Source organism: Nelumbo lutea, chromosome 2 (assembly GCF_056320005.1).
Source record: "Nelumbo lutea isolate HS-2025 chromosome 2, American lotus-T2T, whole genome shotgun sequence".
Classification (NCBI taxonomy): domain Eukaryota; kingdom Viridiplantae; phylum Streptophyta; class Magnoliopsida; order Proteales; family Nelumbonaceae; genus Nelumbo; species Nelumbo lutea.
This window is the reverse complement of record NC_142685.1, coordinates 30,772,232-30,794,511: the sequence shown is the minus strand read 5'-3', so window position 1 is coordinate 30,794,511 and position 22,280 is coordinate 30,772,232. Positions and strand designations below refer to the sequence as shown.

At 39.7% G+C, this 22,280-nt stretch overlaps 1 long non-coding RNA gene, 5 other non-coding genes and 3 pseudogenes across 6 annotated transcripts; all 9 read right to left on the bottom strand.

The window, feature by feature from the left end:
* Window positions 1-355: 355 nt before the first annotated feature.
* LOC148869589 (U2 spliceosomal RNA) lies at window positions 356-474 on the bottom strand (annotated as a pseudogene).
* Window positions 475-2,794: 2,320 nt separating this feature from the next.
* LOC148869588 (U1 spliceosomal RNA) lies at window positions 2,795-2,954 on the bottom strand. The gene has a single exon (XR_016108804.1). It is a non-coding gene; the product is annotated as a U1 spliceosomal RNA (small nuclear RNA).
* A 1,637-nt stretch (window positions 2,955-4,591) lies between these two features.
* LOC148869587 (U5 spliceosomal RNA) lies at window positions 4,592-4,710 on the bottom strand. The gene has a single exon (XR_016108518.1). It is a non-coding gene; the product is annotated as a U5 spliceosomal RNA (small nuclear RNA).
* A 5,209-nt stretch (window positions 4,711-9,919) lies between these two features.
* Window positions 9,920-10,023, bottom strand: LOC148869586 (U2 spliceosomal RNA; annotated as a pseudogene).
* A 558-nt stretch (window positions 10,024-10,581) lies between these two features.
* Window positions 10,582-14,122, bottom strand: LOC148869584 (uncharacterized). The gene is made up of 2 exons (XR_016107008.1): window positions 13,901-14,122; window positions 10,582-10,817 (listed from the first exon to the last, which is right to left on the bottom strand). It is a non-coding gene; the product is annotated as an uncharacterized LOC148869584 (long non-coding RNA).
* On the bottom strand, window positions 13,962-14,122 carry LOC148869585 (U1 spliceosomal RNA). The gene has a single exon (XR_016108516.1). It is a non-coding gene; the product is annotated as a U1 spliceosomal RNA (small nuclear RNA).
* Window positions 14,123-15,188: 1,066 nt separating this feature from the next.
* On the bottom strand, window positions 15,189-15,384 carry LOC148869583 (U2 spliceosomal RNA). Its single transcript, XR_016108536.1, has one exon. It is a non-coding gene; the product is annotated as a U2 spliceosomal RNA (small nuclear RNA).
* A 2,809-nt stretch (window positions 15,385-18,193) lies between these two features.
* On the bottom strand, window positions 18,194-18,354 carry LOC148869582 (U1 spliceosomal RNA). The gene has a single exon (XR_016108443.1). It is a non-coding gene; the product is annotated as a U1 spliceosomal RNA (small nuclear RNA).
* Window positions 18,355-20,755: 2,401 nt separating this feature from the next.
* LOC148869581 (U2 spliceosomal RNA) lies at window positions 20,756-20,925 on the bottom strand (annotated as a pseudogene).
* Between the last annotated feature and the right edge of the window lie 1,355 nt (window positions 20,926-22,280).

Sequence of the window (22,280 nt, the reverse complement as noted above, 5' to 3'; positions counted from 1 at the left end):
ATGATAGAATATGCGGTGTTAGATCATGTTGGTAGAGGGTTGGAACATGTTTTATTAGTAGATCTCAACTCTATTCTGAAAGCCTTGCCAATTTATTTTAAAAGATTAATGTTGTTGGGTCCTGAAACCTAACAGCCTTGATAATCGATTCACACAGCCGATTATAACCCAAATATCCATTGCAAATTAATCATGCAATTCATTGTTCCAGAATACCTCCTTGGACCTTGAATTATGTTATGTGGATAATCGAAAAACGTAAATTCTTGGGAAATATGACATTAAGCACAACACAACACTGGGTTGATTCACAAATCACAACCATTCAACCAAAATCATATTAAATTAGATTTGGTAAGGGTGCGCCAGAACCGTGCAGTAGTGCAACGCATGGACGACGCATGAAAGCCCCAGTAGCAAGCTACTGTGATGGACCTTCGCCCAAGAAAAATTAATTTAATATCATCTGGTTATTCCCTGTAGTCTGTAGACTATTCTTAGGCACACACCTTTGTATCAAGAGTTCTATTCCAGAGAGATCCTCTCTAGTTATGTTGTTTACTTTCAAGTTTCAATGGGTTAAATTGTTTCTTGAAAAAATATATATATCTTTAGGTGGCTGTGGTGCTTGCAGCAGTCATCCAAGGCATTACCCTCTGATTGGAAGACAAGATGATTTCCAACTTCGCCATGCTGCTCATACAATTTGGGTGTCCTCAGTGTACCCAACTATTTATCATCATTTGATCAAAAATCTCTTATTATTACTTCCAGTTCTTGTGGCACAAGGTGCAACTAAAAACTAGAATAGATAGAGAGGGACAGTGCAGCTCACATCACCTCAGCTGCCTTGTGAACTTTTTACATCGTTGGCTTCCTTGATCTGTTGCCGGTGCTAAGTGCAATAAAACAATTAATTCTATTTGCATTTCAGTTTAGACAAACATGAGATCATGAAAATTAATTCAATTCGTTTTCTGGACTAATGTTGCTATTCTTCAGTCTGTAGGTTTCATTAGAGACTCAAACCAAAAGCATATAGTCTGAAACAGGACGAGATCATTAGGAGCAGAGTAGAGAATTTTCTGGGTTTCCAAAACCATTGCAACATGTCAAAATTGGAATAAAAAGGATCACTTGCTCAAAGGGCTATGCCACAAGGAAAGAGAGTCATATGGCTTAACACATGAATTAGTTCGGGTCTCCAAATCCACTATAGAAGTCAAGATTAAGAACTGCATGCGTTTCTTTTTCCAGTTTTCAAAGTGTTTTTGATTCATTAAACAGGAAATGAATTGCATCTTTATAGACCGAAGAAAAAGCAATTTAATAGGTGGCTCATTCAAGAAGCAGCACCAATCAATTGGACACGCCGGGATGTTAGTTTGATAAAAAAGTATTTTAGTTTTCCTTATAAACCCACTAAAATAGAAAACCTTCTCTGACAGTCTAGCAGCTCATCTCCTAATTTTCAAATGATCCTCTGAAAGCTGAGATTACCATTTGAAACAACTTACCACAAATATGGAGCAGAGAGATGGCTCAAATCACGATAGTGGTGGTAGTAAACGAAGACCACTTTTGAGATGTTTTAAAGCAAACAATGACTTTTCTGCATCTTCTCAAAGATTTAAAAAAAAAAATGCTTGAGCATCAAATATAGAAAGCTTTCAGTGACTTCTGAAATCTTTTCCTTTCTTCATTGAAGAGCCAACATGTTTAGGGGAGAATTCAGAAACCCAGGTGGCTTTAAGGCAATAGTCTCTGCTTTGCCGAAAAAAAAAAAAAAGGGCCAGCCGAGTGCATGCTCCATTAGCAACCTGTTAGCAATTAGCATGAAAAACTGTTTGAGCAGGAGATTTAATATGCTAGCCGGTCCAGTACCGTAAAAGAGAATTAACATTCAAGAAAATACTTGGAACTAATGATTTGTTGAGACCTTCTCAGAACAGAGAAAGGCCTTGAAAAGTTAGCTATGCTCTACGGCCAAGGATGCTATACTCTCCGATATGGGATTTAGGGACGAGCAGCTCATATGAACCGTGAACTTAAGGGTTCAGTTTACTATTAGTCTATTCAACAATTCATTAAAGAAAGGATATTTTTTTCTGGTATGTAAAAAGAGCATTTCCATTAAAACCAGGAAGAAACAACAAGACAATAAACAAACAAATTAAGCCACTAAGAAAACAGACAGACACACAGTCACAAACTAAACAGATACATCGAACACCAAAACAAACTAACAACCATTCCATCATAGCTATCTTTTCCCAGTGTCGACAAATAACCAATCAAAGGGGAAAAGCCAAACCAACTCCGAAGACTAATGAAACCTTTTGCTGCAACATTGTTGGGCCACGGAATTCGAGCACGGGAGAGGATACCCTCGACTAGAACGTCAGAAACTTGACTCCCTTGCAAGGGACTCCCCTGACTCGATAAGCTAAGCGACGGATCAACTCCAAAATGCTTGCCGAAGCCAACAAGCCTTCGACAGAATCCCGGGCCCGAATTCAACTCAGCTATGAATTGGGAAGTTTCATTAACAAAGAATACCCAAGCTATCAATTTGGTTCTAGATTGGGGATTCGAGTTGACTTACGATAGGAAGATCGAGTAACAACTAACAACGTGAAGATGAGATTGAAGCAATAAATGAAGATTTTGTCCAAAACAAAAACTTCGATTAGTGTTGGAGTTGGAATTCTGTCCTCCACAGTCGTAAACTCAAATAAAACTTTGATTTTAGAACAGTCGTAAGCTCAAATAAAACTTTGATTTTAGAATTGGGTAGGGGCCGCGCGAACGCGTACCCCCGCTAGCACAAATTATGACGTACACTCTCCCACTTGGGGAGATGTTAGGCGGGCACCCCTCCCTGGTGCAATGGAGGTCGCCAACCTAGGCCATGGGCCTTCTTGATCACCCATCAACCCCGTCCAGGTAAGTATGTTTCACTCTTCTCCATTGTCTCAACTTATACCTCCCTCTCTCACTTGCTTCTTTTCTATCTTACCGATGTGGGACTATGAGTACATGAAAACCTTAGGCCTACTGTTACCATCCTACCTTGTGCTTTCCACATGAGAGCTTATTGATTGGTTGTCAACTGAGGCATAGTACCAGTAGTGAGATCTGGGCACACAATGACTTTGTATATTGGTTTTTCTTTTTATTTTGATGAGAAATTTTCCTTGAACATCCATTAAAGCCCCGCTTTTTTAGTGCTTTTATAGGACATTACCATCACCATGCTATCAGCATCCTATTTTTATAAAGCAAGGTGTATAGAATATACTGCCTGCAATAAGCTCCAAAGCTAAGCATCCTTGGGTGAATTAATTAGTTGATTACATATATGTAAGCCGCCATCTTCACCATGAAAGTTGGTCAGTACCCACCAGTAAATTAAAGGGGAGGGAAGCTTCCTCCACTGTAATGGGCAGATAATTTCAGCATCACTCCACTGTCCTTTCATGGAGTAATCATAACATTAACGAAAAAAATACGTAAGTCACTCTGACTGATATCATATGAGAGTGCAGAAGGAATCACCTTTTAGTATTGGCAAGAGGAGAGACTTTCACTCCTCAAAGCATACTCAAGCCTTGCAACCTCTTCAAAAGTTTGAGAATCTATAGTTGCAGCATTAATTTAATAGCTATAATCTGCTCTGTTGTGGGGACAACTTCTTTAGGAGTTCAATCTTCATTGTCCTCGCAAGTACATTTTTATCTTCTTCAGCTTCTTCTGATGCCAAAAGATATTTCAGCTTCAATCCCCTCCTTATGTTTCACTACTTTCAAATGTTTTAGGCCAGACTCTGCTTCCAAGGATTTGTAGGAAAATGCATTGCTTTGAGTGGCGATTACATAGTATTTTTTTTTTTAGAAAAAAATAATAGTTCGCTTTCTGCTCACTACACAGCTGTTTAATGCCAATAGCATCTCAGTATAGAGTCAATAGTGAGTAGAGTTCTCGTCCTTCATGGAAATATGGGACTGTTTCATGTATAATGCAAATATATAGTCAAGAAATGCAATTTATGATTGGTGGTTTAGAAGAAGAAACCCACCTAGCCGACTATTAAATATTGAATTGTCTGTTTGAGTTTTTTTGGGGTTTATGCAAAAATGTCAACCTGGATAATCTGAATTGCCATCCAAAATACAGAAATAGAGTACTGTTTCAATGTGTTCTTATGTTGCAGTTTCAATCGTTTCAGATTCATAGAACTAGAAGCTTTTTTCCTCATACCATGCATAAACAATTTGTAAGGTTGCTCATCCAAGATGTAGAACTATCAAGCAACAAGTCAATCACTTGGATGTTAAATTGATGAAATGTAGTCAAGTTCTGCCATCGATTCTGGTAAAAACCAGGAACTTACTGCTACTACAACTACAGACTCTACTCTCACTTGTCGCCTATTATATTTTGAATCAGTGAAAGAAGCTTAACTGCAAAACTATAGTTCGCATTAGAAGTAAGAAGTTCAAAATCTTGCTTGATCAAAGTAGTCTGCCCTGAATGCGACGAACACAAGGTAAAATTGATTGAAAAGCTTGAAATGATAGAATTGTTGGGGCCTTCTCAAAAAAGAGAAAAGCCCTCCAAAAATAGGCGTATGCCGCTGAATGCGGCGAACACACGGTATTCTTTAGTAAAAGGCGAAAGAATAGTTCGCTCTGTGTTCACCGCGCGGCTGCGTGAATTTTTCCTTCCGCTGATGACCATATTCTATAGTTGGTGGTGTGTGGGGAGTTCTCTTCTCTCATCCGATATGGGATAACAGTGTGCTATATATTTCTGGTCTTCTTTTCTTGGTTACTGCATCCTATAGACAAATGCAACTCTTCAACGTTTGTCTACCTAGGTCAGCCCACACCAAAGCCCAACAAGACAACCAGTCAAGATTTGTGATCCAGCTGAGCCCGGGCCCAAACTTAGACCAATACACCAAGCCCAATCTAAACTCGTTATTTGGAGATCAGTTGGGGCCCGGCCAACTCAAACTTCTACAAAATGCCAAAAAACTGTATATTTTCTACTTTTAGTTTTTTTTTATTTATTACTTGGATCCAATGTGAAGTGGCAGTGATGTGGCACTGGATAATGGGTAAAACGTTTCATGGAGCATTTGTACCAAACATAAAAAATTGTTGTTGCTCCATAAAGCATCCTACCTGACAGCACCGATTCCAAACAAAAAAATACACTATTTTAGTGCTTCCAACCCACACATCAACAGCATGTATCTGCAGCACCGATGTCAAACATTTAGTTAATCACCCCATATGGGATCAGGTGTTACATTATCATACAATTCTCTGTTCTGGCATCCGATATAAGTCGAAGAGCAATAACAACCCACTGCTGAAACTCATATAGTCATATTGTTCCTTCTTTTCTATGTCCGGAGGCCGAGCATTTTGCCAATCTTGAATCCATGAATGAACCGTACCACTTTTGACAACACACATTGACTTGCGTATATATCAATCCAAACAACTCTTGCAAAAGAATAAAAGAAATGTAGCTTCCATAAAAACAGTTGGAAGCTGAAAGAAACCTTCACCTTCCAAACGCTGTTCGATCAATGCACTATGTGAGTTGGATGAAGGGTATAGTTCCCATGTGAATCATTGGTAAGCAGATTTTACAGTATAACATATGGGCATTTGAGTGCCTCCGAACTCTCTATATGTACAGGGTGAGGCTGTGTACATCTGGAAATCGGATTTGGTCTTCATAAGACCGTGCTCACAGTCAATTACAACCATGCAATGGGAATCTCCCCATGAAAATAAAATAAATATACAACTACAGAGATATTCCCAATGCATGAATGTAAAAGCCTGTGAGGACTGTGTGAGAACAGCTCTGTGAGGACTGAATCTGAACGAGTACATCTATCCCCCCAAAATCTCACATTGGTGAGGAGCCTTATGCACTGAGTTGTCCTATTTGAGTGCCTCCAAAGCAAGAACTCCTTGAATATTATGAAATCTGATGTAGTGTGATCTGACTATTCCCTGCTAGAAGATGATCCGGCTTCCAGTTGGACGGCGAGCTAAGTGAATCTGCAAAAAAAGATCAGAGAACCTGAGGTGGCTAACCCGGCAAGGTCGCTCCAATGCTTAAGTTAGTAATCTGATGCGAGCTAAAGAGTTTTGAGAGCTTAGAGAGCTAGAGAGCAGAAAAAATCACACATACCTTGAGCCATTGGGGTTGGTGCCTTTATATACTGAAGTAGTCATGGAGCTCACAAAAGGGCTTCGGGATATCCGGGGTGTAGAGATAGAGTTCGCTCCACTTCTGAAGGAGCAGTATATAGGTAAGGCTTATCTCATTCCACTTTTGATTATGGCTAAGTTAGGATAAGTCCTCATCGTCATCCTGAAAAAGTCGGGATCTGTTAGCTCATCGTGATCTCAAGAGATTCGGGATCCGTTGGAGAGACCTCTAGAGTTGGTTACGCGAGAGTCAATTACGTGGCGATTCGAGTTGTTGGTTCTAAACTGATACTTCGGTCTTTTAGTTCCGAACTGGCTTAAACACCGAGGTGCCTAGATGCTGAGGTGAACCTTATACCGAGGTGAGCCTTATGCTGAGGTGGCCTTGCACCGAGGTGAGCTTTATACCGAGGTAGCCTTGCATCGAGCTCAATTGTCGCGAACTATGCTTGCTAGGCTAAGTTGCCTCCTCTTTGCCAGGTCGTGTCCACGTGTCCCCTCTTCGCTAGGTCGGGGCCAAATCACCCTTCATCAAAATCAATGCACCGTCAATATTTCCTGCACCATGCTTTGAGTGCCTCCAATGCAAGAACTCCAATCACCGGAAGTTTAAGTAAATCCTTGACTCTGAGCTTTTGTGCCCTCTCTTGAAAGACCCTCTTTGACTTTCAGGATATCCTCCATATCCATATGTAGAAGGTACCCAAGGATCATTCAGTGAGAATTTTTTTCTCCATTTTTGATTTTTCCATATGAAATCATAGAAGAGATTTGTACCAAACTACCAATCAAGGTTCTGGTTTGAGGGTTGATTCTAGCAGAAAGAAGTTAATGGATCAATTTTTGGTGAGGTATCAATTTTTCGTGCTAAATACCTCGACATTTGGTCTGCTTCCAAGTGGCCGATGACTCAGAAGCCGAAGTGGAGAACTTTTGCTGGATGAGGACCTGGATGCCAAGCTGACCAGGCCGAGCTGGGGGCAAATTAGGTGCCAAGCTGACTGAGCCGAGCTGGGCGCAAATTAAGTGTCGAGCTAACTGAGCCGAGCTGGGCTGGTTAGGTGTCGAACTGACTGGGCCGAGCTGGGTAGGTTAGGTGATGAGCTGACCAGAGGGCCAAGATGCCTATTAGGTGCTGAGCTGACTAGAACGTCAAACTGCCTACTAGGTGTCGAGCTGACCAGAGTGTCGAGCTGCCTATTAAGTGCCGAACTAACCAAAGTGTCGAGCTACCTATTGGGTGTCAAGCTAACCAGAGTATCGAGCTGGCTGGTGGCGAGCTGGATTGATTGTTGAGCTTCGTAGTTCTTTAGAGACTTGCAAGGAACCAATGTCAGAGGACTCAGATTGGCTAACCCGGCGAGGTCGCTCCAATTCTTAAGGCAGTACTCTCATAGTAGACTGCGAGTTAAAAATCACAAAGTATGGGAGCTAGAATATGCTTACTTGCCCCCCCTATGCCATTGGGGTTGGTGCCTTTATATAGGCATTGTTTGGCGTGGGCATCATGCACCGCATCTGAGATTTCCGAGAACTCGTCTAAGTGGTCCAAGATTCCCCAAGGCAATCGCCATGCACGTTGATCACCCTCCGAATCATTCGGCACGTGGGCCAACTTCCAAGGATCGTGGGAGTGTAAGGATATGCATGCCGAATTTGTCAGCAAGCACGACTCGTAGGTCGCCAGGTCGGCGCCTATGCCAGGCCACCAATTCGGCACCTGGGCCAGGCCACCAGTGTGGCGCCTCGGCCAGGCCTCTAAGTCACGCCTGTGCCAAGCCACCAGTTCGCGCCTATGCCAAGCAGCCTTCTCGTGCCTAGGCCAGGCTACCAGGTCGCGCCTGGGCCAGGCCACCAGGTGGGACACCACCAACTTGGCTAAGGCAAGTTGTTACCTAAGTGGTTTCGGGTGTCACCTAGTTGTTCCGAGGTGCCATGTGTCACAATATCATTGGAGGGCCAAATCTGCCCTCACCATTTTCCCCCACTCCCGAGCTAAAAGTAACTTAGCGAACGGAGTGGATTGCTCTTTTGGCCTAAAATGACTAATTCGATGACCTCGTAAACGTCGATTCAATTCCTTGGGCTCTGGGAGCGACTCATAGTCCACTCTCCTTACCCTTGATTTTGCCCATGCCGAAGAGGCGACTAGGTCTTATGTGGTGTCGAAGTCTTTACCAGTTCAGCACTTTTAGCCCTTAGGCTTTATGAACGACTCGTACTCCATTCTCCTTGATCTTTGATTTTGCCCATGCCGAATAGGCGATTGGGTCTTATGTGGTGTCGAGGTCTTTTATCAACTCGGCACCTTAAAGCTACGGCTGCGTTGCATTAGCCTCGTTAGTGACGTCGGTTACCCACTCCTACAAGAAGCTACTAGGAGCTCGACCTACGGGGGCAGCACTACTAACTTTAGGTCACCAGCTCGCACGGGAGCCTTGGAAGGCTCAACCGGCAGGGGCGTCCACATAGTCTGTTGGTTGCCTACTCTTGCGAAAGCCACGAAGAGCTCATCTTTGTAGAGGGTACATTGCGAAGATGATTGATAAGGCTTTATCCGAGTTGAAATAAAGTTGGTAGAGCTGCTTAGTCTGTTGGCCATCAACTTCCTGCATAATCTTTGAGTTCATAAAAAATTGTAACTAGAAAGTGAGAGTTTTTAGTTTTTAAAAGGTGAGAACTTAGCTTTCTGGAAGAAGAGGACTTAGCCTTTCGGAGGATGAGAACTTAGCTTTTTGTAGTGTTTCCCACAGACGGCGCCAATTGATGGATCAATTTTTGTGATTGTATCAATTTTTCGTGCTAAGTACCTCATCATTTGGTTTGCTTCCAAGTGGTCGATGACTCAGAAGCCAAAGTGGAGAACTTTTGTTGGATGAGGACCTGGATGCTGAGTTGGGTAGGTTAGGTGCCGAACTGATTGGGTCGAGCTGGGTAGGTTAGGTGACGAGCGGACTAGAGCGCAGAGCACCGAGCTACCTACTAGGTGCCGAGCTGACCAGAGTGTCGAGCTGCCTATTAGGTGCTGAGCTTACCAGAGTGTCGTGCTGGCTGGTGCGAGCTGGATTGATTGTTGAGCTTCGTAGTTCATTAGAGGCTGGCAAGGAACCAATGTTAGAGGACCCGAAGTGGCTAACCCAGCGAGGTTGTTCCGATTCTTAAGTCTCATAGTAGACTGCGAGCTAAAAATCAGAAAGTATGAGAGCTAGAATATGCTTACTTCCCCCCCTATGCCATTGGGGTTGGTGCCTTTATATAGGCATTGTTTGGCGTGGGCTTCACGCACCGCATCCGAGATTTCCGAGAAGTCGTCTAGGTGGTCCGAGATTCCCTGAGGCAACTGCAATGCACATTGACCACCCTCGGGATCGTTCGGCATGTGGGCCAACTTCCAAGGATTATGGAAGTGTTAGGATATGCATGCCAAATTTTTCGACAAACACGTCTCGTAGGCCGCCAGGTCGGAGCCCGGGCCAGGCCACCAGGTGGGACACCATCAACTTGGCTAAGGCAAATTGTTGCCTAAGTGGTTCCAAGTGTCACCTATTTGTTTTGAGGTGCCATGTGTCAATATCATTGGAAGGCCAAATCTGCCCTCATCAGAAGTAATTTATGGGGCAATGCAATATCACTCCTACATCTAGCATTTTGTCTAGAATGAGAAAACAAGGATTTGAATTTTGGGCTCTCACCTATTGCAGTAATGCAACGCATAACATATCAGATATTAAACTGATAAGAACAAATACTACACCTGATCTTAAACAAAAGGCCGAGAAAGTTTGCCTTTCACCCACTCTTCGTTTCCTTTTTATATCACAACCATCCTTGCATTGTTTCTCTAAATTGCCGATGTGGGATTCGTCCAACTCACACTTTTGAGGCTTTTTGAGTTTCAAACTACTACTACCACTCGAAACAGTAATCATTTCTTCTTTAGGGGGTGTTCTTTTTCTGGATTTTGAGAGGGGGGAAGTTGGTCAATGGGATTTTGATTCCCATTGACCAAAAATCCTATGCTCTTTTTTCAGATTTATGTGGGGACTAGGGAAAATTTATTTTCCTGTGTACCACTCATAGGTGGGTAAATAACTTTCCCACCTTAGGGGAAAGTTGCCAACACTTGAATGGGACAAAAGTGCCCCCTATAGTAATGGATTTTTATGGCTAAAATGGTCATTGTCTTGTTTGCATGGAAAATAAAAGAACATGAGTAAATGTACTTACCCGGGTAAGCATTTCCCATAGAAGACCTACCCGGGTAAGTGCATTTACCTGAATAAGTAACTTACCAAAAAGCGAACGAGGCCTTAGTATCTATGGCCATCTACACCATCCATATCAAATGGGACCAACATGAGATTGGATTTTTTTATTTGTTTTGATGGATAAATTAACCATATATTAAGAAAACCAGGTGGCTCTTCAACCAAACTTCATCATCTTCACAAAGTTTCATGAACTATCTCTCTCATTGAGAGACCTCTGGCCATCCCTTATGCTTAGCTATAGGAATAGCTTCCCAGATTGCTTGTAACTCTGCACCAATAGCAGAGCCCTGGCCATCCAAAGGAGCACCTGCAGCACAAGTGATGAGACCCAAATTAGATAGACTCACCAACCCTATAAATTCAGCATTTCCAGCAGTGGCACCATCACAAAAGATAATAATTGGCCTACTAGAAACGATTTGATTGGGTAGACAGTTCTGAAGGTTGATATTACAACATGAAGAGAAGATGAATGTTTCTTCTTGTTAACACTACATCTTCCAAAGTGCAGGATCATGATAACTTCTTTTACTAGAAGACCCATCCCACAAAGCTTTTCCCCACATTGTATTTGTTAAATTTCTTAAACTAAGCATCCGATTTACCAACTCCAATTTCACATTCTTACTCTTCTCTCTTTCCACTGGCTCAATTCTCACACGCATTTATTATGTTTTACAATCAATAGGTATAAACAAAAAATAAATACATTACAGGAAAAGTTTCTTTCTGAAACTTATTTTCAATGAAACTAAGGTGTTAGAGAATAAAAATCTTTTCAGGGACCTCAACTAACAGCTTAAGCTTTAAGGTTGAAAGGTTCTTTGAGATGAGGATTTTCGGGTTCAGTTATAACTGGTAGTTGGTTGGACCTTTCCGTGTACCATATTTGGCTTTTCTGTACCAGTAATCTACATCCTTAATTGTTTTATATTCCAATTTTTCAGAAAATCTAAACAAAAAGGAAAAGGTCAAAAGATGTATTGCTTCCTCCGTAGGCATCAACAGATGATGAATTTACATTTTTTCCAGAATTGCAGCCCACCTCTTTTATTAACATGTGAAAAGTGTATTTTACATCAGTTATGTTTTCTCCTTGTTGACTATTCTCTGCCACACCTTGTGTCGAGAGCTCTGTTCCAGCAAGATCTTCTACGATTATGTTCTTTCCTTTCTATGTAAGTTGGTTTTTGCCATAATATCTTAGATGGGTGTGAAGCTTGTAGCAGTCATCCAAGACTCCATGCTCTGCTGTTCTTACTTATCATAACAGTATCTCCCTGTGAATACAAGGATGGTCAAATTTTCTTGAAAGAAAAAGTTTGATCAACCAGGGAAATATTGGGAAGGTGAAGACTTTCCTATCACTGGGTATTCGGTATTCCCCTCTGGTTGGAAGTCAAGATGATTTCCAATTTCACCAAGCTGCTCATACAACTTGGGTGCCCTCAATCTACCCAACTCTTCATCAATATTTGATCAAAAATCTCTTCTTGTTACTTTTTGTGGCACATGTTATTACTAAAAATTAGAAAAGATAGACTGATATAGTGGAACTTGCATCGCCTCAGCTGCCTTCTGCAGACAGACAAGACTTTTTATATTGTTGGCATTCTTGATCTGTTGCTTATGCTCTGTGCAATAAAAACTTGTGTCCCCATAGGAGTATTACAGATGCAGTAATGAAGTAACCCTATCTATTTTTCAGTTTACACAACCATTAGTTCATCAAGAACTAAAAGGAAACTGTCCAAATAACAGCACCCATTACTAAAAAAGTGCAGAAATTTCCTATAAAATAACACAGCAAAAACCCAAGAGGCCTGGTACAGTAATAGTTGCATCCCAACCATCAACATACCGAAATCTTAGATCATTTGACGTGTGATAAATTTTGGAACTCAAAATTACAGAAAGAACAATATCTAAAAGAACCCAGTAAGAATGAGAATGGGAAGAGAATGAAACAAAGAATCACTAAGGTCTTCTAATTGTATTTATGTGGATAATCATGAAAAGAAAAAACATATTGCTACCAAAATAACATCAAAAGAAGATTTATGATGGACCAAAGTAAATGTACAGGCAATTACTGTTTGATAAATTGAATATAACACCATAACATATTAATAGTGAAGTTTTTTCTTTCTTCAAGCCTTCTGAACTTTCCAAATTTAAGACCTTGGAACAGAACTTATCACAATTCGTAGAGTCAGCATTTTCAGTGTTAAAATCCGTCAAAACCCAATTCATGTTCTTGACTAATGTTGTTATTATTCGATCTGTCAGTTGCATTGGAAACTCAAACCAAAGCCATATAGTTTGAAGAGCAAAAGATCACTAGGACAAAAGTACCGAATTTATGTCACACTGCAAATGACCATTGGACAATTGAAAGTTGACCTTTGGGGTTGTCAAACCACTGCTACATGTCAAAATTGCATAAACAGGATATAAGACCTGCTCAAAGGGCTAAGCCACAAAGAAAAGAGATTAAGAGAACTAATATTCCAAACCACTGCAAAAGTCAAGATCAAGAACTACAAGTGTTTTTTTCTCCAGTTTCCAAATTGATTCTGAGTCATTAAACCAGAAATGGATTCATTGGAATGTATGTTTATAGACTGAAGAGAAAAACAATTTAACTGGTTGCTCATCCAAGAAGCAGCACCAACCAATTGAACACCCGGGGGATTGGTGGATTATCTCCCAGTTTTCATGAAAACAGAGAATACCAGTTGAAACAAATTACCACCAGAGTGCAGAGCTGAGAGATGGCTTGAATCCCATCAGTAGTGATAATTAGTACACAAAGACCTTTTTTTTAGATGTTTTAAAAACAAACATTGGATATCGGCAAAAGGGTTTCTCTGAATTCTAAAATGAACAAGAGACCAGGTACTGGACACCATGTAAGAGAATTAAGCATTCAATAAAATACTTTGAACCAATGATTTGTTTAGGTCTTCCCAGAAGTGAGAAGCCCTCCAAAAGTAAGCTAGGCCGCCACTGAGCGTTAGGGACAACCGAACGGTTATGGTTCTATCTACTACTTGGTCAATTCAACAATCCATTAAAAACAACTTTATTTTCAAAAATAGTATTTCCATTAAAATCAGGAAGGAAGAAACGATCCAGAGCTATCATCTGCAAGATGTGCAATCAACCAATCGGGTGGAAAGCCAAACCAACACCGAAGATTAATGAAACCATTTGCTACGACTTGATGGACCACGGAAATCCTTGTCTAGAAATATAACCTCACACAGCAGTCTTGGAGTTGGGCGTTGGTCATGATACACGATTTCGGTTTGAAATAACAAAGTGAATTGAAACACTGAATTAGATTAAACTGGGACATTTGCGAAATTGAAATCATTGAGATTTAACCTTTTAGTTTCGGCCACTTGAAGCTGCTGTAATCTGGGAAGTAATAGAGACAGAAGACTTGGTAGGGGCCGCGCGAACGCGTACCCCGGCTGCCACAAATTATGACGTACACTCTCCCACTGGGGGAGAAATTAGGCGGGCACCCCTCCTCTGTGCAATGGAGGTCGCCATCCTAGGCCATAGGCCTTATAGATCACCTAACGACCCGGTCCAGGTAAGTATGCTTCTCCTTTATTCTTTGTATCTACTTATACCTCCCTCTCTCACTTGCTTCTTTTCTATCTTACCGATGTGGGACTATGAGTAAATAAAAAACTAGGACCAATAGACGTTCCTTTGCTTCATAGTTCATACCTTGTGCATTCCACACGAGGTTAGTGAGATATGGGTACACAATGACATTGATCAAGCCAAAAATCGTGAATCAAATCATGTTTAACCACTTTGATTTGGACCTTGTATATAGATTTTTTTCTCTTTTTATTATTTTGATGAATAATTGTCCTTGACCTTCCAACAAAGTTGAAGTCATGTACACCCAATTGATCTAACTAGGTCCTGTTGTATAAAATATGAAACAAATCCCAATTTTCGACTGAGACGGCAGCCTTAATTGATCCCGTTGGAGGAAAATGGAAACATGAGAAAAGTAGTAACATACTAAAATATTTTGGTCCCGTTTGGGATGGCTTCTATGTTTGGGGTGAGCTGTGTTGTTAATTAAGCCGCTTCAGTTGAGTACTATATATGTTATATTACAGTTACAATTTCAGCGTTTGGAACGCCTAAACTGGCTTTCCGATTTTCACAAAATACGGCTTCAAAAGTTCCATATGGGGCTCAAATTGGAATAGCAAGTCATGTTCTGAAAAATTCGGATCACCTGCTAACAAAACATTTTTCAACCCTCTACCAACATCATCTCACACCTCACATCTCATATATAGCGGATTCAACTTTTACAATGGATGCCAGTCTCATGATAGGATGTGCGGTGTTAGATCATATAGATCAAGTTGGTAGAGAGTTGGAACGTATTTTTTTGGTAGATCTCAACTTTATTGTCCTGAAACCTAACAGCCTTGATAATCGATTCACACAGCCGATTATAACCCAAACTTATACATAGATCGTCTCTTTGTTCCTTGAATCTTGTTATATGCAGCTAATCGAAAAACGTCAGGCTATGGGAAATCTTACAACAAACAAACCAAAGTAACCCTTAGAACAACACAACACAGGGTTGATTGACAACCATTCAACCTCAAAAACATTAAATTAGATTTGGTATGGGTGCGCCAGGCCCGTTCAATAGTGCAACGCATGGGCGACGCATGAAAGACCCAGTAGCAAGCTAATGAGATGGGCCTTCCCCCACGATAAATTAATTTAATATCATGTGAGACGATGGCCCACGTATCAGATATTAAACTGATAAGAACAGATACTACACTTGATCTTAGCCAAAAGGCCGAGAAAGGTATGATTTTGTAATTGTCTTCATTTTCATTTTATAACACAACCATCCTTGCATTGTTTCTCTTCAATACCGATGTGGGACCAAAGCAAGTCCCCTGTTGCGGCTTTTTAAGTTCCATTTACCACCGGTGCAAACAGGTATCAGTTCTTCTTTACTGCTTACGGCTTACCTAGATCATCCATCAAATGGGACCTATTTAAGGTTGTCTGGGACCCATTTTGTTATTACTTATCACAAGAGTATCTCCCTGTAAATTCATTAACGGTTTACATTTTCTTCGAAGGAAAAAGTTGGATCGGCCATACGAATATGTTCGGAAGGTGAAGACTTCCTATACAAGGCATTCCCCTCTGATTGGAAGAAAAGATGATTTCCAACTTCGCCATGCTTCTCATACAATTTGGGTGCCCTCACTGTACCCAACTCTTTATCATCATTTGATCAAAAATCTCTTATTATTACTTCCAGTTCTTGTGGCACAAGGTGCAACTAAAAACTAGAATAGATAGAGAGGGACAGTGCAGCTCACATTACCTCAGCTGCCTTGCGAACTTTTTACATCATTGGCTTCCTTGATCTGTTGCTTGTGCTAAGTGCAATAAATCAATTAATTCTTTTTGCATTTCAGTTTAGACAAACATGAGTTCATGAAAAATCAATGACAAATTTTGCAACTCAAAATTACAGAACAAAAATAATTAAAAGAACCCAATAAAGAATGAGAAGGGAAAGACTGAAAGAGATGAGTCACCCGGGTCTTCCAATTGCATTTGATGTGGATAAACATGAAAACAATATATTGCTGCCAAATAACATCAAAAGAAGGCTTGTGATCGACAAAAAGTAAATGCATTACCAATTTGCATGAACAGCAGAAGCTACACTAAATTTGATTAATTAAAATAGAACACCGTAACATGTTCTTAGTAGTGCAGTATCTTATTTCTTCATGGCTTTCTGAACTTTCACGATTTGAGACCAAGGCTAATGCTGGCATTCTCATTAAGTCAAAACTCAATTCGTGTTCTTGACTAATGTTGCTATTCTTCAGTCTGTAGGTTTCATTAGAGACTCAAACCAAAAGCACATAGTCTGAAACAGGACAAGATCATTAGGAGCAGAGTACAGAATTTTCTGGGTTTCCAAAACCATTGCTACATGTCAAAATTTGAATAAAATGGGTCACTTGCTCAAAGGGCTATGCCACAAGGAAAGAGAGTCGAATGGCTTAACACATGAATTAGTTCGGGTCTCCAAATCCACTATAGAAGTCAAGATTAAGAACTGCATGCGTTTCTTTTTCCAGTTTTCGAAGTGTTTTTGATTCATTAAACTGGAAATGAATTGCATCTCTATAGACTGAAGAAAAAGCAATTTAATAGGTGGCTCATTCAAGAAGCAGCACCAATCAATTGGGCACGCCGGGATGTTAGTTTCATAAAAAGTATTTTAGTTTTCCTTATAAACCCACTAAAATAGAAAACCTTCTCTGACAGTCTAGCAGCTCATCTCCTAATTTTCAAATGCTCCTCTGAAAGCTAAGATTACCATTTGAAACAAATTACCACAAATATGGAGCAGAGAGATGGCTCAAATCACGATAGTAGTGGTAGTAAACAAAGACCACTTTTGAGATGTTTTAAAGCAAACAATGACTATTTCTGCATCTTCTCACATATTTAAAAAAAAAAATGCTTGAGCATCAAATATAGAAAGCTTTCTGTGACTTCTGAAATCTTTTCCTTTCTTCATTGAAGAGCCAACAAGTTTAGGGGAGAATTCAGAAACTCAGGTGGCTTTAAGGCAATAGTCTCTGCTTTGCCGAAAAAAAAAAAGGGCAGCCGAGTGCATGCTCCATTAGCAACCTGTTAGCAATTAGCATGAAAAACTGTTTGAGCAGGAGATTTAATATGCTAGCCAGTCCAGTACCGTAAAAGAGAATTAACATTCAAGAAAATACTTGGAACTAATGATTTGTTGAGACCTTCTCAGAACAGAGAAAGCCCTTCAAAAGTGAGCTATGCTCTACGGCCAAAGAAGCTATACTCTCCGATATGGGATTTAGGGACAAGCAGCTCATATGAACCGTGGACTTAGGGTTCAATTTACTATTAGTCTATTCAACAATTCATTAAAGACAGGACATTTTCTGGTATGTAAAAAGAGCATTTCGATTAAAACCAGGAAGAAACAACAAGACAATAAACAAACAAATCAAGTCACTAAGAAAACAGACACACAGTCAAACTAAACAGATACATCGAACACCAAAACAAACAAACAACCACTCCATCATAGCTTTCTTTTTCCGGTGTCTGCAAACAACCAATCAAAGGGAAAAAGCCAAACCAACTCCGAAGACTAATGAAACCTTTAGCTGAAACATTGTTGGGCCACGGAATTCGAGCATTTGTTCACAAAAGAAAAAAGGAAATCTCCAAGTTTCTAGCACGGGAGAGGATAGATATCCTTGACTAGAACGTCAGAAACTTCAACTCCCTTGCAAGATACTCCCCTGACTCGATAAACTGAGCTACGGATCAACTCCAAAATGCTTTGCGAAGCCCACAAGCCTACGACAGAATTCCAAGCCTGAAGAATTCCACCCCGCTATGAGTTGGGAAGTTTCATCAACAACAAACACCCTGGCTTAGAATTGGTTTTAGATTGGGGATTCCAGTTGACTCGTGATTGTTAGATCAAGAGTAACAACCAACACCACGAAGATGAGATTGAAAAAATGAAAGAAGAATTTGCACAAAACCCCTCTTCCACAGTCGTAAAATCAATAAAAATTTTGATTTTAGAATTTCGAAGGGGCCGCGCGAACGCGTATCCCCGCTAGCACAAATTATGACGTACACTCTCTCATTTGGGGAGATGTTAGGCGGGCACCCCTCCCTAGTGCAATGGAGGTCGCCAACCTAGGCCGTGGGCCTTCTTGATCACCCATCGACCCCGTCCAGGTAAGTATGTTTCCCTCTTTTCCGTTGTCTATACTTATACCTCCCTCTCTCACTTGCTTCTTTTCTATCTTACCGATGTGGGACTAGACGTCTAAAAACTAAATGAACACCTTAAAGCTTACTTTGCTTTATACCTGTGCGTTTCACATGGGATACTGGATACGCGATGAATCAAATAATGTTTAACCACTTGATTTGTACCCTGTATATAACTTTCTCTTTTTGTTATTTTGATCAAATTTTTTCCTTGACCGTCCTGTTAGTGTTAGAGGAAAATGGAAGCATGAGAAATGTAATAAAATATTTTGGCTCACTTTGAAACGGTTTCTGTATTTGGGGTGAGCTGCATTAACTGAATCGCTTTGGTTGAGCACCAATGTTCCAGATTAATTATTCAAACTAACTTCATGTTATTAAAATTCCAGCATTGAAATGCCTATGTTGGTTTTGTGGATTTTCACCAAACACGGCTTTAGAGGTTTCTATGCGAGGCCCAGATTGGAATGCTAAAAGCCGTGTCCCAAAAACCTTCCCAAATGGGCACTTTGTTGACAGAATGTAAGTGTGGATAGCTACTTTACATTTATATATAAAAAATCTTATTTTTCACGTACTAAATGAATCATATTTTATAGCATTACTGGAATAGGTGGTAAAGGTGGATGGAGCCCCATTAAGATTCTAGTGAAGGTCAATTTAGTTAATATGGTTGCATATATAAAATTATGAGAAATGCAAAATGGGTGAAGTTTGTAGTGTTATGTCAAAAAAACAAATTAAACACCAAAAAAAGAGATAAACATAATAAACAAAAAGATAATGCATCCATTATCCACCTAGCAATCAAAATTAACTTTGCACATCATTATATATGAATCTTTTCTATTAGTGGGTGTGAGGGGAGGGGTTGTTGTCAATGGTCAGACTCGGATTGGATGTTCTTAAATATAGACACATACTAATATTCTTATTAAATTTGAATGCTATTTAGGAGTGCAGTTAGGTAAACTATGTCGGGTTCAATATCAACCCAAATCCAACCCGATCTTAATAAAACACAATTCAGGCTGAAGTTTGATTCCGGCTTAAGAAGGCTTGGGCAAGTTGATTGGATTTGAGAAAATTTGTAAATATATGTTTGTGTAATCATTTTTTCTTTTTTTTTTTCTTACTTTTGATCCAATGACCAATTCCAAAAGTTTCTTTTAAGGCATGGTTCATGTTTTAGTGAGTTACTTGCCCAAATAAATGCAGTTAGTTGGGTAAGTTTTTCCTTAGAAACACTTATCCGAGTAAGTACATTTACCCATGTTCTTTTACTTCTCATGTAAATAAGGCAATGAACTTTTTAACCATAAAAATCCATTATTGAAAAAGGGATTTTTTGTCCCATTCAAGTGTTGGCAACTTCCCCCTAGGTGGGAACATTATTTACCCACCTAGGAGATGGGTATCACTTACCAAGAAAATAAACTTTCCTTGTTCCCACATAAATCTGAAAAAAAAAAACAATATGGGACTCTTGGTCAATGGAAACCAAAATCCCATTGACCAACTTTCCCCCTCTCAAAATCCGAAAAAATAGCTTCCCCTAAATGTATTACCAAATAAAAGCTCTTTTTAAATGTGTTCTATTCATTTGCACATTGTATGAACAAAAAAGTAGTTCTTTTGAAGGGGCAATGCAATTTAATGGTTGGCATCTAGCAATTGTATGGGTTTCCCTACCATTCCCTCCTTCCTTTCCCTACTTTTTCCAACCTAAAGGGCAGATTGGATTTCAAGTTTTACAAAAATTCCGTTTCTTATTCATTAGGTATTTTCCTATTACTATGGACTAAGTGTTGATATGGAAACATCTATCTGCTTAGTATGATAAAACACTTGTAGACAATCCAAAAGGAGCTTGCAGAAACCTACTCTATGCGACTATGTACTTAATTCTGCCTCCATGAATCAAAGAGCATATCTAGTTCTTCCATGATTTTATTGAATTTCTTGTGAATGTCTCAACAAAGATAGCCTCTGCACCCCTCCCAAGCCATCACTAGTAAAGGGGAGTATGAGTAAGCAACCGGCTTGTGAATCATCTGCTTGATACAATTTCTCTTTTTACCTAATAGGGAAAAAATGCTCAATGCAGATTTCTGAATCTGCAAATCTATAAATATTCAAAATCTCAAATACCCTCACTCTTTCACTTTAACCTTAGGTTCTGTTTGAAAAAAACAAAAACTATCTGGACTATAATCATTTGAGCCCAGACATTGGAAAAGAAAAGCACATTATATTTCAAAGCATAACAACATTTTGTTAAGTAAGAACACGAAATTTTATGTTTCATACCACACGCCAGACACAATGTAAAATCAAGACAACCCTTATCCAATTACTTGAGTTTAGGTTTGGCAGGGGTGAGCCAGGCCCGTGCAGTAATGCAACGCATGGGCGACGCATTAAGGCCCCAGTAACAAGCCAACGTGGTAGGCTTTACCCCAAAACAAAATAATTTAAACTGATATTAAACTGATAAGAACAGATACTACACTTGATCTCAGCCATAAGGCCGAGAAAGGTATGAGTTGGTTATTCTCATCGTCTCATTTTTATCACCCAACCATCCTTGCATCGTTTTTCTGCATTACCGATGTGGGACACAACCAAGTCAATAACTCTAGTTTGTTGATAGCTTCTTTCTTTTCCTAGCTTCAATCTATACCTCCCAGATTATGGTAGTAGGACATTTGTAAGACTTATGATAGTAATTGTCCCTTCTTCTTTAATGTTTTCACATTTATTGTCAGATTTAACTTTATCAACTTCCTGCTTTCCCATTCTCTTGTCTAGCGGGAGATTTCGAATCCATTCGAGTACTCCTCAGTCGTCATCGCATCTCTTTTGATTTCAATTTCTTCCTTTTTATGATTGGACATTGTCAAACTTGAGCCATAATATCTGATTTGTAAATAACAGATTTGCCCTTTTCATATTGACTAATTTTCTTCTATGAGCCACCCATGGCACCATCCCTGGTGTCAGGATCTATATTTTTTTCAAACATGAGAAGACACCACTTTGAGTATCCCGGAGATTGGCTCTATCATTTCCGTAGGGCTCCACTTTCTTGTTCGGATCATACTTTTTTATTTTCTGATAGTGTTTTGTTCCATTACCTTCATTTTTCCAAATATACCTCTGTATAATCTTTGGTCATGTGGTTTTAGCCTTTCTCACTTCCTTCATAAGATTATTCCCATACGTAGTTAGGTTTATACTTTTACTTTTATTTACAGGTATAAAGCCATTGCTCATTTTCCCTTTACTATCCTTATAACTCCTTACCCCCTGGGCCTTAACATCCCCTTGCTGTTGTCCTTTCTTTACACTATTTTCCTATTCATTTTTTTTTGTACCAATTCAGTTTGAATTTCACCATATTCTTCTACCTTAAGCTCTTTCCTTCTAGTTCTTCCTTTTTTTCCTCTTTCCTCTAATATCAATTACGTTTAAAATCCCAAATCTCTTTATGGGCTTGGATCTAGAAGGCATAATATAATAAGATCGTTCAATGAACACTTGATGAATATTCTGACAACTGTCAAAAGTGGTTTTTAATATTTTTTCAAGAATAGGCTGGGGTATTTTAAGGGATAGGTGTCAAAAAAAATTTTAAGTATTCATTGAAGATGCTTGCAAAGCTGTGCCTATTTACCTAATCCAGACTGACTCAAAACTTCTTAATAAGAACTGGATACCTACAAAACCACCAAATGCATTAGGTTACACAACTACTAAGAAGAATAATGATACATCAGAACATCCATAAAAACTCGAAATGAAGAACCAGCTAAAATTGTAACCAAATATCAACTTCCCTTTCATGGGTGTGTGGTCCTCAACAGGAACAATAACAATATGGTCACTTTTCACATCT